Source organism: Ornithorhynchus anatinus, chromosome 1 (assembly GCF_004115215.2).
Source record: "Ornithorhynchus anatinus isolate Pmale09 chromosome 1, mOrnAna1.pri.v4, whole genome shotgun sequence".
Lineage (NCBI taxonomy): Eukaryota > Metazoa > Chordata > Mammalia > Monotremata > Ornithorhynchidae > Ornithorhynchus > Ornithorhynchus anatinus.
Genome location: NC_041728.1, coordinates 177257495 through 177278780, shown reverse-complemented (window position 1 = coordinate 177278780; position 21286 = coordinate 177257495). Strand labels below are relative to the sequence as shown.

General features: G+C 44.8%; 1 non-coding gene across 1 annotated transcript; it reads left to right on the top strand.

The window, feature by feature from the left end:
* The first annotated feature begins 9693 nt into the window (after positions 1-9693).
* LOC114817131 lies at positions 9694-9831 on the top strand. The gene has a single exon (XR_003764981.1). It is a non-coding gene; the product is annotated as a small nucleolar RNA SNORA7 (small nucleolar RNA).
* Positions 9832-21286: the final 11455 nt, after the last annotated feature.

The window sequence follows — 21286 nt, the reverse complement described above, 5'->3', positions numbered from 1 at the left end:
AGAGCGGAGACCTGATCGTCGAGAGTGGGAAGAGAGGACAGGGCGGCAAGGTGAGGCGAGATGCTATTGGAAAGATGGATGGGATCGAGAGAGCGGAGGTCTCTGTGGGGCAGTAGCGAAGATTTGCAGGGGGAGGGAGTGTGAGAGATGAGGCAGGTGAGAAGGTTATGGTCCGAGAGAGGGATTTCAGAGTTGGTGAGTGAGGAGATAGTGCAGCGGTAGGAGATGACAAGATCGAGGGTGTGACCGAGTCGGTGAGTGGGCGCGGTATGGTGGAGGAGGAGGTCGGCAGAGTCGAGGAGGGACAGCAGGCGGGCGGCAGAGGAGTCGTCGGGTACATCCGTATGGATGTTGAAGTCTCCAAGGATCAGAGTGGGCAGAGAGAAGGAGAGAAGGAAGGTGAGAAAGGGGTCAAGGTGGTTGAAGAAGTCGGAGGTGGGACCGGGAGGGCGGTAGATGACGGCGACAAGTAACTGGAGTGGGTGGTAGAGGCGAATGATATGGGCTTCGAAGGAGGGGAAGGAGAGGGAGGGGGGAGGAGGGATAGTGCGGAAGCGGCATCGGGGCGAGAGGAGGAAGCCGACGCCTCCTCCCTTACCGGTGAGTCTGGGGGAGTGGGAGAAGGAGAGGCCTCCGCTGGAGAGAGCGGCGGCGGAGACCGTGTCTTCGGGAGAGAGCCACGTTTCCGAAAGGGCGAGGAGGAGGAGAGAGCGGGAGAGGAAAAGGTCATGGATGAAAGGTAGCTTGCCTGTAACAGAGCGGGGGTTCCAGAGGCCACACTTGAAAGTAGCTGTGGGTGCAAGGGGAGGAGGGGGGGAGGGGCGGGGGGAGGGGAGGGTTTGGATGGGAAGGAGGTGGCGGGGCCCTGGACGAGGAGAGGGGGATGAGGGGTGGCGGTGGGACAAGAGGACTGGGATGGGGCGTGGGTGGGGAAGAGAGAAGGGGGAGGGGGTGAAGAGGGGGTTAGGTGGGGGGAAGAGTAGGGGGAGGGGGAAGAGGGGTAGCGCTGGTAAAGTGGGGTTCTAGGGCGGGAGAGAGGAGGGGGGGAGGTGACAGAGGAGAGAGCGGGAAAGAGCTGAGCGAGAGAGGGGAAGGGGAAGGGGAAGGGGAGGATAGGAAGGGGCGGGAGGGGGGAGGGGGGGAGGAGGGACATGGCGAGGCCAGAGAGGTGGGTGGCAGCACTGACAATAAACAGTAATAAACGAAATCGGTAATATAGCAACATGATACAATATGATACAGTACAGTGGTGCTAATATAGCAACATGATACAGTATGATACAATATCGTCGTGTTAATAAAAGGGGTGATGACCAGGGTCGGGGGTAGACTCGATTAAGGGGCGACCTGATCAAATTCAAAATCTGACGACAATAAACAATAAAAAGCGAGATCGCAAATATAGCAACATGCTACAGTAAGGCACACTACAATAGTGTTAATAAGCAGGCGATGACCAGGGTCGGGGGACGAGCCGACCCTACCCGATCAGACTCAAAGTCAAGCGGCCAGCGGCCGAGAGTGTCCCAGAGCTCATGACCAAATAACCCTGTGGCGGCGGGGGGGCCCTGAATTTATGTCTCTCTCCCCCTCTATACTGTAAGGTCATTTTGGACAGGGAATGAGTCTGTCAACTTTATTGTATTGTACCTTCCCAAGTGCTTAGTACAGTGCTCTGCATCTCATAAACACTCAATGAATGCTACTGATTGATTCATTACAACTATTGAGAACCTACTGTTGGCAGCATCCTGTAATAAACCCTTCGGGGAGTATGATAAAGGTAGAAGAGATGATCGCTACCCCAAGGGAGCTAATAGAGAGTTGTTGTTTTTTACAAAATATATCACATTACATAATGCCAAAGTTATGGGTTTGTGAGACAGGGAGGATGGTGGTGCTGTCTACAGTGGTAGGAAAGTCACGGAGAGGAGAAGGTTTGGGTGGGAAGGTAGGGTGTTCTCTTTTTGACATGTTGAGTTTAAGGTGTCAGTGGGACACTCAAGTAAAGATGTCCTGAAGGTAGGAGGAAATACAAGCCTGCAAAGAAGGAGAGAGGTCAGAGATGGATAGATAATAATAATAATAATAATGATAGTATTTGTTAAGCATTTAATATGTACCAAGCACTGTTCTAGGTGCCGGGGTAATTACAAGGTAATCTGGTTGTCCCATGTGGGACTCACAGTCTTAATCCCCATTGTACAGATGAGGTAACTGAGGCACAGAGAAGTAAAGTGACTTGCCCAAAGTCACACAGCTGCGAAGTGGAGGAGATGGGATTAGAACCCATGACCTCTGACTCCCAAGCCCCTGCTCTTTCCATTAAGCCATGCTGCTTCTGGAATCAACCACTCGAAGATGATCGTCGAAACCAGGGGAGCAAGGGAAGTAGAAGGCAATGCGCTACAAGTCAAAACTCACCTGTGCTGGACAGCAGAGGCACGGGAGAGAGTCGAGGGTGGAGACTCAGGTTTCCTGCATGGAAGGATTGGTAAACCACTTCCAGATTTTTACCAAGAAAACTCTCTGGATCCACTACCAGAATGATTGCAGATTGAGGTGGGTCATTCTGGGGGATTTGTGACTATGGCGTCGCTATGGGTCGGACACGACTCGATAGCATACGACAAAAAGGTTGAACAGGTTGAAAAGGTTCAACCTTTCTGTCCTTCTACTTCTCCAAGGGAATGGATGTAGGTGGAGAATAGAAAAGGACACAGAACTGAGCCTTGAGGGACTTCTAAGGGGTGGGAGGCAGAGGAGTAGCTGGTAAAGGAGACAGAGAATGAACAACCAGAGAGATAGGAGAACTAGGAGAGAACAGTGCCAGTGAATCCTTGGTTGAACAATGTTTCCTCTCCCCCTTTAGACTATTTTTTCATTATGAGCAGGAAATAACGTCTGTTATATTATTATATTGCACTTTCCCTAATGCTTAGTACAGTGCTCTGCACACAGTAATTGCTCAATAAATATGACTGATGGACTCACTGGTCCACTGTGTCGAAAGCATCAAAAGACTGCAAAGTCTTTGAAGTTAGGGATCGTGTCTACTAACTAGTGTACTCTCCCAAGTGTTAAGGACAGTGCTCTACATAGGGAAGTGCTCGATAAATATTATTGATTGATTGTTTTTAGATGAAACTTAAAGAAAAGCATCACAAAAAGCCGGGCCTCTTTCTGACCAGGTAGATACTAGGTATTTTCCTTTCCTTAGCTGTAAAAATTAAGGTTGGAATCTAACAAACTGTCCTTGACAATTGGTCCTAGAATCTGAGAGTTTATAAAACTGCTTTTAAAAGTTCCTTTTCTGCACTCAACTGCAACACTTGCTTCTTTATCCATTTAAAATGAAATAGCACTTTATGCATGACTCTTTATCTTCCTAATTCTTCAACTTCCATCTGTGCAAATAGGATGTCAGCTTTAAACAAATGTCCATATTCTTTATTTAGTGAAAGGATGGAAATTGTCTCCTTAATATCTTTGCTATTTCCTCATCCTATATCTAGTTCCATACTCCAATTTTTCAAGCCGCCAATTTTTACCTTCAACCTGTCTTTCTGCCTATGATCTACTCGTGATTCTTTCTGGTCGGCTAACTTTGCATTTGGGTTGTTCAATTTTCCCATTCAACCCGAGTCCAGGTAAGTTAGCTGTTGGTTTATTTTGAAATGCACTTTGGAACTTTTTGAAGGGAATCTCTGTACTTACATGTTAACTAGCGCTCCCTTCCTACTTATTGCAACACTTTATACTTTCTGCTCTAGTCCATAAGCTCGCTGTGAGCAGGGAATGTGTCTAGAAACACTGTTGTAGTGTGTCAATCAATCAATCGATCATATTTATTGAGTGCTTCCTTTGTTCAGGGTATGTACTAAACACTTGGGTTAGTAAAGTATAACGGAATGGGTAGACAAGTTCCTGTCCACAACGAGCTTACAGTTTAGTAGGGAAGATGGACATTAATATAAATAATTGCAGATACTAAATGCAGGTGTGCATTGCACTCTCCCTAGTCCTTAGTACAGTGCTCTGCAAATATTAAGCAGGCAATAAATATAACTGATTGATTGACTCTCGGGACAGTTTGGAAAATAGTTACATCTGACCCACTGTAACTCTTCCCTCTGCTGAAGTACTGCACCTGGTGATAATTTATGGATACGTGCTATGGGGCTGAAGAAGGGGTGAATAAAGGGCTCAAATCTAAATGCAAGGGTGACACGGAGGGGAGTGGGAGAAGAGGGAATTAGGGTTTAATCGGGGAAGACACTATGCTAAGCGCTGGGGTAGAATCAAAATATTGATGCCACTTATGGTTCACAGTTTCAAAGAGTAAGAACAGGTATTCAATACCCATTTTTTAGATGAGAAAACCAAGCCGCCCACTTAATAATAATAATAATAATAATAATAATGATATTTGTTAAGTGCTTACTATGTGCAAAGCACTGTTCTGAGCTCTGGGGTAGATACAAGGTAATCGGGTTGGACCCAGTCCCTGTCCCGCATAGGGCAATCTTCAACCCCATTTTACAGGTGAGGTAACTGAGGCACAGAGAAGTGAAGTGATTTGCCCCAGGTCACACAGAAGTCATGTGATGGAGCTGGGATTAGAACCCAAGTCCTCTGACTCCCAGGCCCGTGTTCTTTCCACTAGGCCATGCTGCTCACCGAGCTAGGGGGCGTAGATGCTTAAATCCTAGCAATTTATGATTGACAAAGAAACAAAACTAGGGAATTATATTCTAACAAGTTTGCTAAAAGCCAAGGAGACATGCCATATGTAAAAGTGCAAAAGTGAGGATTTTAAAATCAATGGAGTCATTAATGGGATTGGATGTAATGCATACCAAATAGGAGAGATGGAATCAAGTCTAAACTGAGGTTGCACTTTGATTTATAATTAAAACTACTATAGGACACTAAGAAATTCAACTCTACCAGCCGTAACACAACAGAACAGAATGACATCTGTGGAAGAAAAATGTGAGAGAGAGAGCGTAATGAATCATCAAACAACAATCTTTAAACACTCATGAACTCCAAGTCCCTAGAGTTCAGCAAAGAATCACACTCAACTCCAAAATCAAGCAAAGACTAGTGGCAAGAGCCCTGGCTTGGGCGTCAGAGGTCACGGGTTCTAATCCCGGCACCATTCATTCATTCAATAGTATTTATTGAGCGCTTACTATGTGCAGAGCACTGTACTAAGCGCTTGGGATGAACAAGTCGGCAACAGATAGAGACAGTCCCTGCCGTTTGACGGGCTTACAGTCTAATCGGGGGAGACGGACAGACAAGAACAATGGCACTAAACAGCGTCAAGGGGAAGAACATCTCGTAAAAACAATGGCAACTAAATAGAATCAAGGCGATGTACAATTCATTAACAAAATAAATAGGGTAACGAAAATATATACAGTTGAGCGGACGGGTACAGTGCTGTGGGGATGGGAAGGGAGAGGTGGAGGAGCAGAGGGAAAAGGGGAAAATGAGGCTTTAGCTGCGGAGAGGTAAAGGGGGGATGGCAGAGGGAGTAGAGGGGGAAGAGGAGCTCAGTCTGGGAAGGCCTCTTGGAGGAGGTGATTTTTAAGTAAGGTTTTGAAGAGGGAAAGAGAATCAGTTTGGCGGAGGTGAGGAGGGAGGGCGTTCCAGGACCGCGGGAGGACGTGACCCAGGGGTCGACGGCGGGATAGGCGAGACCGAGGGACGGCGAGGAGGTGGGCGGCAGAGGAGCGGAGCGTGCGGGGTGGGCGGTAGAAAGAGAGAAGGGAGGAGAGGTAGGAAGGGGCAAGGTGATGGAGAGCCTTGAAGCCTAGAGTGAGGAGTTTTTGTTTGGAGCGGAGGTCGATAGGCAACCACTGGAGTTGTTTAAGAAGGGGAGTGACATGCCCAGATCGTTTCTGCAGGAAGATGAGCCGGGCAGCGGAGTGAAGAATAGACCGGAGCGGGGCGAGAGAGGAGGAAGGGAGGTCAGAGAGAAGGCTGACACAGTAGTCTAGCCGGGATATAACGAGAGCCCGTAATAGTAAGGTAGCCGTAAGTAAGTAAGGCACCACTACTTGTTAGGTGTGTGACTTTGGACTTTCTCTAAGCCTCAGGTACCTCATCTGTAAAATGAGGATTAAGACTGTGAGCCCCACCTGGACAACCTAATAACCTTTTATCTACCCCAGGGCTTAGAACAGTGCTTGGCACATAGTAAGCACGTTAGAAACAGCATGGCTCAGTGGAAAGAGCACGGGCCTGGGAGTCAGAGGTCATGGGTTTGAATCCCGGCCCTGCCACTTGTCAGCTGTGTGACGGTGGCCAAGTCACTTAACTTCTCTGTGCCTCAATTACCTCATCTGTAAAATGGGGATGAAGACTGTGAGCCTCACGTGGGACAACCTGATTACCCTGTATCTACCCCAGTGCTTAGAACAGTGCTCTGCACATAGTAAGCACTTAACAAAATACCAACATAGTAAGCACTTAAGAAATACCATCATCATTAGTATCATTATTAGTCCAGGAATCGTATGAAACATCCACTGGTGTTTAGTATTTTTGTACTTTTTTACATGGCTTGTTCCTTCTTAGGTCCAAATGCTGGCTATAAGCAGCTACTGAGGGTCAGGAAATGGGTGTCTTACTTCTGTCATACTTTTCCAAGTGTTTAGTACACTGCTTCAAAGTCAGTAGGTACTCCATAAATACCCTTGGTCCTTTTTTTCTGAGGGAAATGAAATTAACCTGAAAAGAATTCAGAGTTGTTTATTTCAGGCACATTTTTCTCAAAATACAGCTCTTCCACTTTCCCCCTCCCCTGCCCATCACCCCGACTCTCTCCCTTTGTTCTACCTCCCTGCCCACCTCACGGCATTTGTGTATATATGTACATATCTATAATTCTATTTATATTAATGCCTGTTTACTTGCTTGGAGGTGTATATATCTATAATTATATATAATAATGTTGGTATTTGTTAAGCGCTTACTATGTGCCGAGCACTGTTCTAAGCGCTGGGGTAGACATAGGGGAATCAGGTTGTCCCACGTGGGGCTCACAGTCTTAATCCCCATTTTACAGATGAGGGAACTGAGGCACAGAGAAGTTAAGTGACTTGCCCACAGTCACACAGCCGACAAGTGGCAGAGCTGGGATTCGAACTCATGAGCCCTGACTCCAAAGCCCATGCTCTTTCCACTGAGCCACGCTGCTTCTCTTTATACATATATAAAAATATATATATTTTTATTGATGCTATTGATGCCTGTTTACTTGTTTTGATGTCTGTTTACTTGTTTTGTGGGCAGGGACTGTCTCTATTGCTGAGCTGTACTTTCCAAGCGCTTAGTACAGTGCTCTGCACACAGTAAGCGCTCAATAGATATGATTGAATGAATGAATGAATGATTTTCAAAAGATAGCCTTGGTGGTAAAAAAATCAACGCACACACAAAAACACACAAACACACACACACACACACACACACACACACAAAATAGAGGTCACCTTCTGCAGACAATTAAAATTCCATTTTTCATCCATGGCTATGAACAATACCTGCCTTATCCCAATTATCCCAACGACCCTGAAAGTTTTAAGTGAGCTAGTCAAGGCAATTGAGGTTAGAACTAGAAATGCCATAGGGAGAAAGTTATTGATATTCCCAGTCAGTGTTCTGAAAGGAGATTAAATCTTTCCTTCCTTTCAAGATGTAAAGAACCCTCAACCACTTAAAGAACCATATAACTGAGTTTCCCCTGAAGATTTTCCATCAGGATGGTGCAAGCTAATGTTTGGATAACCTTGATGGAGTGTGGGTGCAAATCTGGAAAGGAGATCTGACCGGAAAATGCATTTTTTGACCCTCATCGGACTGTAAGAATTACAAAAATCAGGTGGAAATTGTAAAGCTGCTCCGGTATCTAAGCATGAAGAACTGGGTTTATTGTGTTGTTTTTCATCTTTTCATGGTAGACAATATCATGTTATAAGAGGCATTCTTTTCCATTATTCAAACTTGAAACATCATTTTTCTGTTATATTAGTTTGGGTTTTTTTCACATTTATTTTTGATCATTCCTTCATAGTACTCTTTCTCTTGGAAGATTAAAAACCTTCAGTTTGGAAAGAAAACTACCATTTTATGAGCTCTTATAGCTTGAGGCATAAAACAAGGAGTACAGAGCAGTCTACAAGAAGCTTTATCAACAGAACAAGGACCAGTGCGGTATGGTCAGTTGGTTAGCTTTATTTGTTGAGTCACTCTATTTGTAAAGCTTGATTGGTGAAGACTAATTGGGAAATAGAACCAGATTGATACTATTAATGGTCTCCATGTCCAAATACTTCAACTGCAAGGGATAGCAATCAATCGATCAATCAACTGATGGTATTTATTGAATGTTTACTGTGTACAAACCACTGTACTAAGCCCTTGGGAGAACATACAATACAATAAAGTTAATAATAATGTTGGTTTTTGTTAAGCACTTACTATGTGCCGAGCACTGTTCTAAGCGCTGGGGTAGACACAGGGGAATCAGGTTGTCCCACGTGGGGCTCACAGTCTTAATCCCCATTTTACAGATGAGGTAAGTGAGGCACCGAGAAGTTAAGTGACTTGCCCAAAGTCACACAGCTGACAAGTGGTAGAGCTGGGGTTTGAACCCATGACCTCTGACTCCAAAGCCCGTGCTCTTTCCAGTGAGCCACGCTGCTTTAGACATGGGCTCCGGGCACTATTAGCTTAACGGTCTTCAGAAGAAGACACATTCATTCATTCATTCAATAGTATTTATTGAGCGCTTACTATGTGCAGAGCACTGTACTAAGCGCTTGGGATGAACAAATCGGCAACAGATAGAGACAGTCCCTGCCGTTTGATGGGCTTACAGTCTAATCGGGGGATTAGTGGATTAGAGAGTTTCTAAAGAGATACTGTGGCTCAGTGGAAAGAGCCCGGGCTTGCGAGTCAGAGGTCATGGGTTCTAATCCCGGCTCTGCCACTTGATAGCTGTGTGACTGTGGGCAAGTCATTTAACTTCTCTGTGCCTTTGTTACCTTATCTGTAAAATGGGGATTAACTATGAGCCTCACATGGCCCAGCCTCATTACCCTGTATCTACCCCAACACTTAGAACAGTGCTCTGTACATAGTAAGCGCTTAACAAATACCAACATTATTATTATTATTATTCTTTCCCAGTTCTTAGTGTATGTTTCTGCATACTGTAAATGCTTAAATAAATGTTATTATTACTACTAATACTACTCCTATTACCACCACAAAATATACCTATCTATTAATGACTCTAATATCTAATTTCTTCACCCCTTTCTTCTGGAAATCTTATCTCATCTTGGCTTCACTCATATGGAAACTGAAGCACAGACTTGCCCAAGATAACAAGGTAGGCACGTGGCCAAGCTGGGATCACTGAGACAATCATTCTGGAATTTATTGAGTGCTTATTGGGTGCAAGCCACTGTACTGAGCAGCTGGGAAAGTACAATGCAACAAAGTTGTGGATCAGATCCCTACCCTCAAGAAGCTTACAATCTATAGACATTGAAGTGGATTAGTGATAAGACTAGTAGTGGAGTATTGAATCCAGTCCTCTGAATCCTCCTCCTTGGCCCTTTAATAATAATAATAATTTGGTATTTGTTAAGTGCTTACTATGTGCCACACTTCCTCTCAGGGTCACAACTGGAGAGTTTCCAGTACTCTACCAGTCTCCGCTATGGGAGGGTGAGTCACGCAGAGGCCTACCCATTCCATTCTTAGCTTGGCCAGTGGCTAGTGAGTGGAAGGCAATCTGCTACAAGTCAAAACTTGCCCATGTTTGGCAGTAGTGGCATAAGAGAGTCGAGGGCGGAGATTCGAGTTTACTGCAGAGAAGGAGACAATGGTAAACCACTTCCGCATTTTTACCAAGAAAACTCTATGGATACATGACCAGAATGATAGTAGATGGAAGTGGGCCATTCTGGGAGAGATGTTTCCATGATGTCTCTGGGTGAGAAATGACTCGACAGCATATAACAAGATAATATGCCAACCACTGTTCTAAGCACTGGGGTAGATACAAGGTAATCAGGTCAGACACAGTCCCTGTCCCACATGGGGCTCACAGTCCCCATTTTACAGATGAGGGAACTGACGCACAAAGAAGTTAAGTGACTTGCCCAAGGTCACACAGCAGGCACATGGCAGAGCCTAGATTGGAACCCAAGTCCTCTGACTCCCAGGCCCTGGTTCTTTCCACTAGGCCATGCTGCTTTTGGGTAGTCTTTCCACTAGGCCTTCTGCATATTAGCTGATTTCCTCAGAATCCCTCAATTTAAAGCACACTCTCTACCACCTGTCCTCCAGGGCTCTGAAAACCATAGAGAGCCCCCAACTGCAGCAGTGGGGATGGGGGCATGGCTGCCAGGGAAAAGTCTCAGAAAGCCCATCAGCTGGATGTTCTGAAATCTGAGAATGTGAAATCTAATAGCACTGAACAAAGTATAGGCCACTGATGAGTTCCAGCCAGCCAAGGAATTCTCTGCAATTCCCCCAGGGAATCACCTCATTGCCTGAGATTCTGATCCACCCAACTCTCATTCATTCATTTATTCATTCAATAGTATTTATTGAGGGCTTACTTTGTGCAGAGCACTATACTAAGCACTTGGAATGTACAATTCGGCAACAGATAGAGACAATCCCTGCCCAATTACAAGCTCACAGTCTAATCGGGGGAGACAGACGGCAGAGCAAAACATAGTGAAACAAAAGCAAGACAACATTATCACGAAAAGTAGAACCAAGGGGATGTACACCTCATTAACAAAATAAATAAGGTAATAAAAAATATATACAAATCAGCAATATATACAGATGAGCACAGTGCTGAGAGGAGGGGAAGAGGGAGGGGAAAGAGCAGAGGGAAAGGGGGCTTAGCTGAGGGGAGGTTCACAGAAGTAGTCGGCTCCCTCCACTCATAGTGGGCATTCTAGAAGGGCAAGAACCAGCATGGCCTAGTGGAAAGAGCCCAGATCTGGGAGTTAAGGGATCTGGGTTCTAATCATGGCTTCAACACTTACCTGTTATATGACCTTGAGCAAGTCATTTAAATTCTACATTTCCTCAGCTGTCAAAATGGGGTGTCAATTCCTAGTCTCCTTCTCCCTTAGAGTGTGAGTCCTATGTGGGCGAGGGACTGTGTGCAAACTGATTATCCTGTATCTTTCTTCAGCCTTTAGGACAGTGCATGATTAACTTGTATCTACCCTGGTACTTAACTTGTAGTAAGTGTTTAACAAGTACCATAATAATAATAATTATTACTATTATTAGTATTATCATTATTATTTTCAGATTTACCCTCTGCAGGTAAGGCATCATCCAGAATACACAGCTGCCTCCACAAAATAAAGCTATTGGGAATGCAAAATCACAATAATCCACTGCCTTGGTTCAGTCATTCAATCAGTGTTATTTATTGAGTGCTCACAGTGTGCAATCAGTCATATATATCCATTCATTCATTCCATTGCATTTATTGAGTGCTTACTCTGTGCAGAGCACTATACTAAGCGCTTGGCAAGTACAATTCTGCAACAGATATAGAAAATCCCTACCCAACAACGGGCTCACAGTCTAGAAGGGGGAGACAGACAACAAAACAAAACAAGTAGACAGGCATCAATACCATCAAAATAGATAAATACAATCATATATTCACATCATTAATAAAATAGAGTAATAAATATGTACAAATATACACAATAATAATAATAATAATGTTGGTGTTTGTTAAGCACTTACTAGGTGCCGAGCACTGTTCTAAGCCCTGGGGGAGATACAGGGTCATCAGGTGGTCCCACGTGGGGCTCACACACTTTTAATCCCTATTTTACAGATGAGGGAACTGAGGCCCAGAGAAGTGAAGTGACTTGCCCACAGTCACACAGCTGACAAGTGGCAGAGCCGGGAGTCAAACTCATGACCTCTGACTCCAAAGCCCAGGCTCTTTCCACTGAGCCAAGTGCTGTGGTGGGGGGAAGGGGGCAGAGCAAAGGGAGGGAGTAGGGGCAATATTACTGTGGGGTTGAGGATGGATGTGGGCAAGGAGTTAGCAGTGATAGACAAGATGGGGGCACAAGGATTAAACTGGGGCTTTGAAAACCAGAGTTGGTAGACAAGTTCCCTGCCAACAGTGAGCTTACAGTCTAGAGTTCTCCTTCGGAAACTGCTGTAGGAAGTTGGCTCATTGCGGAAATTGCAGTTTGAAGGAATCCCTGTAAAGATCCTTGACTCTTACATCCTCTTTCATCACCGAGTCCTTTTTGTGCTAAAGTTTCTTTAAATTCACTTTCCTACTGACCACAATGTGTTATTCGTAATAGAAAGGATGAGAACTTGGCTCTCCAGGAATACTCTGTGTTGGAACCATCAGAGTGACCTTTACCAGCTCCAAAATAATTAGTTTATTATAGCCGCCAAAAGAGAATCTTTGATAAATACCCCAGTGTTTTCTAATAAACGGTGGAGTTTTTGAGTCCTTGTTAAGGATTAATTTAAACAGGCTATTAAAATGTGTCCAGCTTGATCAATTTCTGTCCTCCCCCAACATATTATTTCCAAAATGGATTTTGTCTTGGGAATAGGATAATTATCTAACTTGAATACCTATTAAATGGTCACTTCAAAATCTGGGTGATCTTAATTGACTTTATCATCTGGGTTTAAAAACTAGCCACGGTCACTCTTTCGGGGCAATATCATTGGGCCTTCAACTTAATTTCTCAAGCTTCCATAATGCATTTGGCATTCCCGCATCTTTTCCAGTATTTTATCTGCTCATTTCAATGATATATAATTCTTCGACTTTGTAAGGTAACTGTTAAACTTTACTAAGTGATTACTTTGTACAAAGTACTGGGTTAGCTGCAAGATAATCAAGTCGACTAGTCACTGGCCAGGACTGAGGTGAAAATGAAAGAGAGAAGGTGAGCTGGTGAGAAGAGAGATCACTGATGAGTAAACTGAGGCTCAAGATGAATAAGGGACTTCCAGACCAATGGTAGAGCAGGATTAAGAACCCCTGTTTCCCCACTCTTTCCAGTAGGATATGCTGTCTCCATAAATAAGTTCTCATTTAGGCCCGGATGATAATTGTAGTACTTGTTAAGCACTTACTATGTGCCTAGAGCTGGTCTAAGCCTAAGATACAAGTTAATCAAGTTGGACACAGTCCCTGTCCCCCATGGGGCTCACAGTCAAAGTAGGAGGGAGAACATTAATTGACTTCCCAATTTACAGATGAGATGACTGAAGCACAGAGGAAGAAAAATGACTTGCTTAAGGTCACACAACAGACAAGTGGTGGAGTCAGGATAAGAACTCAGGTCTTCCTGACTCCCAAACCAGCTCTCTTTCCACTAGGCCCTGCTACTTCTCTGGGTTTGCATCTTATTATTTTCATCTCTTTCTCCACCAGATAGGCCATGTGACTCCTTTAGGAATTGGCCACCCATTATGGGGCATCCAAGGCTCCGCTCCCAGAATGCTTTGTGCACCACTGCTCTAATGGTTGCTAAACGTGCTCTTGGCCCACCTATCCACCAGTCCACCGATGTTCCTGGGCCCCACCCCGGCCTTTCCCCTCCAGTTGCCAGTTGTTCTGGACTGTGCCCCGCCTCTCCCCACTGGTCAGCTGCTGTTCCCAGACCCCGTCCCAGGCCCTGGCCCGGCCTTTCCTCCTGGGTCATCTGCTGTTCCTGGGCCCTGACCCAACTCTCCCCAATAGTCGTTCACTGTTCCTGGACCCTCCTCCAGCCACCTAGCCCCACCAGGTGGCAGTTGTTCTGGGCCTTGCCCCAGCCTCTTCCCACCAGTTGGCAGTTGTTCTGGGCCCTGCCCTGGTCGCTCCTCACTAGTCACCTGCTGTTCATCTCGACCTCTCCCTACCTGTCATCTGCTGTTTCCAGGCCCTGCCCCAGCCTCTCCCCACAGGTCAGCAGTTGTTCTGGGGCTCAGCCCTGCCCTCTCTCAGGCAGATGGAAGCTGTTCCATGTGACATCCCTGTCCCTCGGCCTCCTCCTAGATCACGTTTGATAGACAATGAGGTTTAGAAAAGGGAAGACAGGTATTCATCTCACTCAATTCCTTTAAGCTTTTTACTCATCCTTTTGTTTTCTCATTTCTAAAATGGGGATGGGTAAATAAACATACTTCCCATGGAAGGTTGAAGAATGAAATGAGATAAGCCATATGAGCATTATGAGGAGCAGTGTAGTCTAGTGAGAATTAGAAAGACCTAGATTCTAAACCCAGTTCCACCACTTATTTGCTGTGTGTCCTTGGGCAAGTCACTTCACTTCTCTGTGCTTCAGTTACCTCATCCATAAAAGGGGTATGAGACTCTGAGCCCCATGTGGGACATGGAGTGGGTCCAACCTGATTCATTAGCTTGTATCTATCCCAGTGCTTAGTTCAGTGTCTGGAACATAGTAAGCATCTAACAAGTACCATTTAAAAAAAAAGGATGCTTCAGTAAAACAAAACTTCAATACAAATTCAAGGTATTTTTCAAGCTAAATGAATCAGCCATTAACCACTGGTCTTCATTTGATAGCTCACTGAAGAAAGCGATAATAATAACAACAATAATTGTCTCTTCTCTCTGACCTCCCTTCCTCCTCTCTTGCCCCGCTCCAGTCTATTCTTCACTCCACTGCCCGGCTCATCTTCCTGCAGAAACGATCTGGGCATGTCACTCCCCTTCTTAAACAACTCCAGTGGTTGCCTATCAACCTCCGCTCCAAACAAAAACTCCTCACTCTAGGCTTCAAGGCTCTCCATCACCTTGCCCCTTCCTACCTCTCCTCCCTTCTCTCTTTCTACCACCCACCCCGCACGCTCCGCTCCTCCGCCGCCCACCTCCTCACCGTCCCTCGGTCTCGCCTATCCCGCCATCGACCCCTGGGTCACGTCCTCCCGCGGTCCCGGAACGCCCTCCCTCCTCACCTCCACCAAACTGATTCTCTTTCCCTCTTCAAAACCCTACTTAAAACTCACCTCCTCCAAGAGGCGTTCCCAGACTGAGCTCCTCTTCTCCCTCTACTCCCTCTGCCATCCCCCCTTTACCTCTCCGCAGCTTAACCCTCTTTTTCCCCTTTTCCCTCTGCTCCTCCACCTCTCCCTTCCCATCCCCACAGCACTGTACTCATCCGCTCAACTGTATATATTTTCGTTACCCTATTTATTTTGTTAATGAATTGTACATCGGCTCGATTCTATTTAGTTGCCATTGTTTTTACGAGATGTTCTTCCCCTTGACTCTATTTATTGCCATTGTTCTTGTCTGTCCGTCTCCCCCGATTAGACTGTAAGCCCGTCAAACGGCAGGGACTGTCTCTATCTGTTGCCGACTTGTTCATCCCAAGCGCTTAGTACAGTGCTCTGCACATAGTAAGCGCTCAATAAATACTATTGAATGAACAATAATTGTGGTATTTGTTAAGTGTTTACTATGTGTCGAACACTGGTCTAAGTTTTGGTGAAGAAACCTGATAATCAGGTCAGACACAGTCCCTGTCCCACTAAATTCTCACAGTCTAACTGGGAAAATTAGCAGCATGGCCAGGGGAAAGAGCCCGGACCTGGGAGTCCGAGGTCATGGGTTTGAATCCCAACAGGTATGAACAGGTTCAAACAGGTATGAATCCCCATTTTACAGATGAGGTAATTGAGGGACCAAGAAGTGAAGTGACTTACACTAGGTTAAACATCAGGCAGATCAGGGATTAGAACCTAAGTCCTCTGACTCCCAGGTCCTTGCTGCAATAGAGTAGGAACCATTCTAGCAGACATTCCCTTTTTGGTTTGGCTCAGAATCAAATGTTTCAAGAGACAGTGAATTATTTTGGTGCCCTAAGTCTTGGAGAAGAGATGACCACTTGTAAATCTCATCTTTTTGCCCTACTTCATTTTTTTGAAAATTTGCCCATTTCTCAGCTGCAAAATTGCCTAGTGTTCTTGAGAAATGGTAGATGAGGATCTCAGTATGAATGGAAAAGGAATACACTTAAGGAACAGTAACCCAAGCCCTATTTTGTCTCCATACCCTACTCCCTTCTGAAGATGCATAAATATACACTCTCAACCTCACCCTCTCCAATAGCCTCAACTCCCTTTCTTTGTCCCTCCACCCATCTCCAACCACTAAACCACAGCGTTGGATCAACTCCATGTTCCACTTCCTCCATTCTGACTCATGAGTTGTGAAATGCTGCTTTCAGAAATCCAGATCCCAGGCTGACCTCATCCATCACAAATGAATTCTCACCTGCTTTAACTCTGCCCTCTCCTCCATCCACCAACATTAATTCCTCATCCTTACTGACTCCCATGCCATTGTGTGCAACAGCTATTTCACTTTTAACCTTCTCCTCAAACACCCTGTCACCCTCCTCCATTGTCATTTTTCCCTAATGACCTGGCCAAGCACCTTTGTCTGGCCTGGTGGTTGGCCTGTCTGGCATGGTCTCTCTAAGGCTTCCCCTGCTCCTCCCCAATTCATTCCTCCTCTTGCTTCCTCTTCACTCCTATCTCTCCCAGCGACGTCTCAAGAGGAGCTATCTTTCCTGCTCTAAAATTCTACTCCCTCCACCTGTGCCTTCAATCCCATCCCTTCTCACTTTATCAAAACGTGCATGCCTTCCCTTTTTCACTCCCATACCGCCATCTCCAAGCATTTACTTTCCAATGGCTCTTCTTCCACTGTTTTCCAATATGTCCGTGTCTCCCCTTTCCCAAACCCCTCCCTTGACCTCACATTTCCCTCCAGCATTTCCCTCCAGTTATCACCCTATTCCCCCCTAACATTCCTCTCCAAATTCCTGGAGTGAGTCTATCTATACCATTGCCTTCACTTCTCCAATTCTCTCCTTGACCCCCTTCACTCCACAAAAAATGGTCTCTCTGAGGTCACCAGTGGTTTCCTTCTTGCCAAATCCAAAAGCCTTACTCCATCCTAATCTTTGCCAATCTTTGTACTACCTTTAACTCGGTAGACCAGCTCCTTCTGTGGAAAACATTACTTAGCCTTGACTTCACTGACAACGTCCATTCCTGGTTCTCTTATCTCTCTGACCACACCTTTTCAATCTCTTTCATAGGCTTCTCCTCTGCCTCCCACCTTTTGGCTTGGGAGTGCCTCAAAGTTTAGTTCTCGGTCCCCTTTTATTCCCTCTAAACCCACTCTCTTGCAGAATTCATTTGCTCCTGTGGCTTCAACTATCATCACTATGGATTATTACCAAATTTACCTCTCTAACACTGATCTTTCACTTTCTCCGAAATCTCAATCAATCAATCCATCAATTGTATTTATTGAGTGCATGCATTCTGTGTTCAGAACAGAGCTCTATACTAAGCACTTGTGAGAGTACAATATAACAGAACTGGTAGATGCATTCTCTGCCCACAAAGAGCTTACAGCCTAGAGGAGGAGACACATTAATGCAAATAAATTACAGGTATGTATGTAAGTGCTGTGGGGCTAAGGGACGGGTGAATAAAGTTTGTAAGTATAAATGCAATGGTGACACAGAAGGGAGTGGGAGAAGAGGAAATGAAGGCTTAGTCATGGAAGGCCTCTTGGAGGAAGTGTGCCTTCAATAAGACTATGAAGCAGCATTACCTAGTGGATAGAGAACAGGCCTGGGAGAAAGAAGGTCATGGGTTCTAATCCTGGCTCCACCACTTGTCTGCTGTGTGACCTAGGGCATGTCACTTGAGGCCTCAGTTCCCTCATCTCTAAAATGGGGATTAGGATTGTGAGCCCTATGTGGGACAGGAACTGTGACCAACCCAATTATCTTGTATCTACCCTGGTGCTTTGAACAGTGCCTGGCATTTTGTAAGCTCTTACCAAATACCGTAATTATTACAATAATTACTCTGAAGGTGGAGGGGGTGTCCATCTGTGGGATATGGAGGGGGAGGGTTTTCCAGGCCAGAGGCAGGATGAGGGTGAGAGGTAGATGGCAAGTAGATTAGATTAAGGTACAGTGAGTACCTCTTATTTCTTCCTTCCTTCAGGATATCTCTATTTGGCTGTCCCCTGAAACCTCAAATTTAGCATGCCCCAGTAGAATTCCTCATCTTCTCACCCCAACACTGTCCTCCTCATGACTTTTCTAACACCACCAACCTCCCTGTCTCCCAAATCTACAATCTTGGCATTATCCTTAACTCATTTCCCTCATTCAGCCACCACATTCATTCCACTTCCATATACTTTGGGTTCAACCTTTACAGCTTCACTAAAATCCATCCCTTCCTCTCTATCCAAACTGCTGCTATGCAGATGCAATCACATCATTTCCTGCCTTAATGCTGCATCAGCTTCCTTAATGACCTCCTTTCTTTCTGTCTCTCCTCAATCCACTCCATTGTTTAGTCTACTTCCCAGATAAATTTTCTGAAAAAACACTTAGTCTATATCTTCCCTCTCCTCAAGAGCTTCCAGTGATTGTCCCATTGAACAGTCTCTAGACTGTAAGCTGGTTGTGGGCAGGTAATGTGACTGTTTATTGTTGTATCGTACTCTCCCAAGCACTTAGGATCACTTGCTTGGATCCTCCCTCTGGCCTCCAGTGCTTAGTACGGTGCCTGCCAGAAAGTAAGTGCTTAACAAATACCATTGGTATTATTATTACATACTTGGTGGCATACTTGACTACTCACTCCAGCTCCACAGCACTTCTATAAATATCCTTTTAATCTAGAATTTGCCTCATTCGTAACTTACTCCAATAATAATAATAATAATGGTACTTGTTAAGCACATACTATGTATCAAGCATCATTTTAAGCACTGAGGTAGATACAAGTTAATCAGGTTTGATACAGTCCCAGTCCCACATGGGACTCACAACCTTAATCCCCATTTTACAGATGAGATAACTGAGGCACAGAGAAGTGAAATGACTTGCCCAAGGTCACACATGTGGTGGAACGGGATTAGAATCCAGCTTTTCCTGACTTCTAGGCCCACGCTATATCCACCAAGCAATGCCACTTCTTAATGTTTCCTTCCACCTGTAGATTGTAACACCCTCTCAGGGTTGCACCTGGAGAGATTCCAGTCCTCTACCAGTCTTGACTATGGGAGAGAGAGTCAAGCAGAGGCCTACCTATTCCATTCCAGGCTGGCCAGTGGCTAGCAAATGGAAGGCAATCTGCTCCAAGTTAAGACTCCCCTGTGCTGGGCAGCAACAGCATGGGAGAGATTCAAGGGTGGAGACTCAAGTTTACTGCGTGGCAGGAGGCAATGGAAAACCACTTCTGTATTTTTCCAAGGAAACTCTCTGGATCCACTACCTGAATGATTGTAGATGGAGGTGGGGTGTTCTGGGAGATATATGTTCATGGTGTCGCTGTGGATCAGAGATGTCAGCATAAGACATAGCCAGTAGACTGGAAACTCCCTGGGAACAGGGATTGTGTCTACCATCACACATTAAATGCTGAACAAAAACCTCTGATTGATTCACTGATTGATTGATCGATCTGCACAGAATAAGTGCTTAATAATCCCAGTGATTGCTGGATTGTTTTATAAAAACAAAACATAGATGATAAACCAAGAAGAAATCAGGGAAAATACATGAGAGGTTTTTTTAGCACTGCATAGCAAACTATTTATAAAAGGACAACACGGAAAAAGGTGTGATAAATTGCTCCTGCAAAATCGAAAGGGAACTTACTTCTCGCCATCAGGGCTTACCTCAGGCCTCTGATGCCTGCATTAATTGAGCTAGGTTCCCACAGAGCCTACAAAATTCTCAAATTAGGCACTGTTGGAAAGCCCTATCCACTCAACCAATCAATAGTAGTTATCAATCACTGAGTTATTAATGCGAATCATAGCCTAGGAGAAAGAGCACAGGCCTGAGGGTCAGAGGACCTGTGTTCTAATCCTGGCTCTGTCACTTACCTGCTGTGTGACCTGAGTCAATTCAACTTCTCTGTCTTCAATTCCCTCCTCTGAAAAATGGGGATTCAATATCTGTTCTCCTTCCTACTTCAGCTGTGAGCACCATATGGGACCTGATTATCTTGTATTCATCCCAGTGCTTAGTTCCGTCTTGGCACTTAACAATCAGTCGTATTTATTGAGCATTTATTATTTGCAAAACACTGTACTAAGTGCTTGAGAGATTACAATGGACACCACAATTATCATTATTATCACATACTCTGTACAGGAGAACTGAATTAAGCATCTGGGACAGTACAAGAGCATTAGTAGACACAAACTTGCCCTCAAATAATCTACAATCCAGCAGGGGAAACAGACACTAAATTAAATTACAGGTAGGGGAAGCAGTAGAATTGAAAGATATGTACATAAGTGCTGACATTTATAAATAGTCAAATAAGAAAGGGCTATAAATTTGGACATTGATTCTGAATACCTTTTTGAATGACCTCAACTTATCTCTTCCTTCTGCTTATCTTCCTCTACCTCTATGCCTCCATTTATTCTTCACTGGTTATTCGAGAGTTATTGTTAGCCTCCTCCCTTTTCCAGGAGCAAAGGTACTTAATAATAACAATTGTGATATTTAAGTGCTTACTATGTATTTGTGACCATGGGCCCATCACTTAACTTTTCTGTGACTCAGTTTATTCATGGAAATGGGTATTCAATGCCCATTTTCCATCTCACTCTCTCTCTGTCTCAGACAGGGACTGTGTCTGACCTGATTATCTTATATCTAATCAATCACTTGTATGTATCGAGTGCTTACTGTTTGCAGACCTCTGTACTAAGTCCTCTAGATGGTAAAGTCATCTGGGCAGGGAATGTGCTGCTTATTATTATATTGTACTCTCCCAAGCACTTAGTACAGTGCTCTATACACAGTAAGTGCTCAATATATATGATTGAATGAATGACTGAACGTTTGGAAGAGTACAGTACAACAGAGTTGGCAGAAAAGTTCCCTGCCCACAACGACCTTAAGGTCTAGAGAGGGAGACAGACATTAATATTAATACATAAATTATGGATATGAACATAAGTTCTGTGGGGCTGAGGAAGAGGTGACTAAGGAAATGGTGAAAATCCAAGTGTAGGGGTGGAGCAGAAGGGAGTGGGAGAAGAGGAAATGTGGGCTTAGTTGGGGAAGACCACTTGGAGGAGATGTGCCTTCAATAAGACCTTAAAGTGGGGAGAGTGTTAATTTTTCAGATTTATCTGGAGATTAAGACTGTGTGC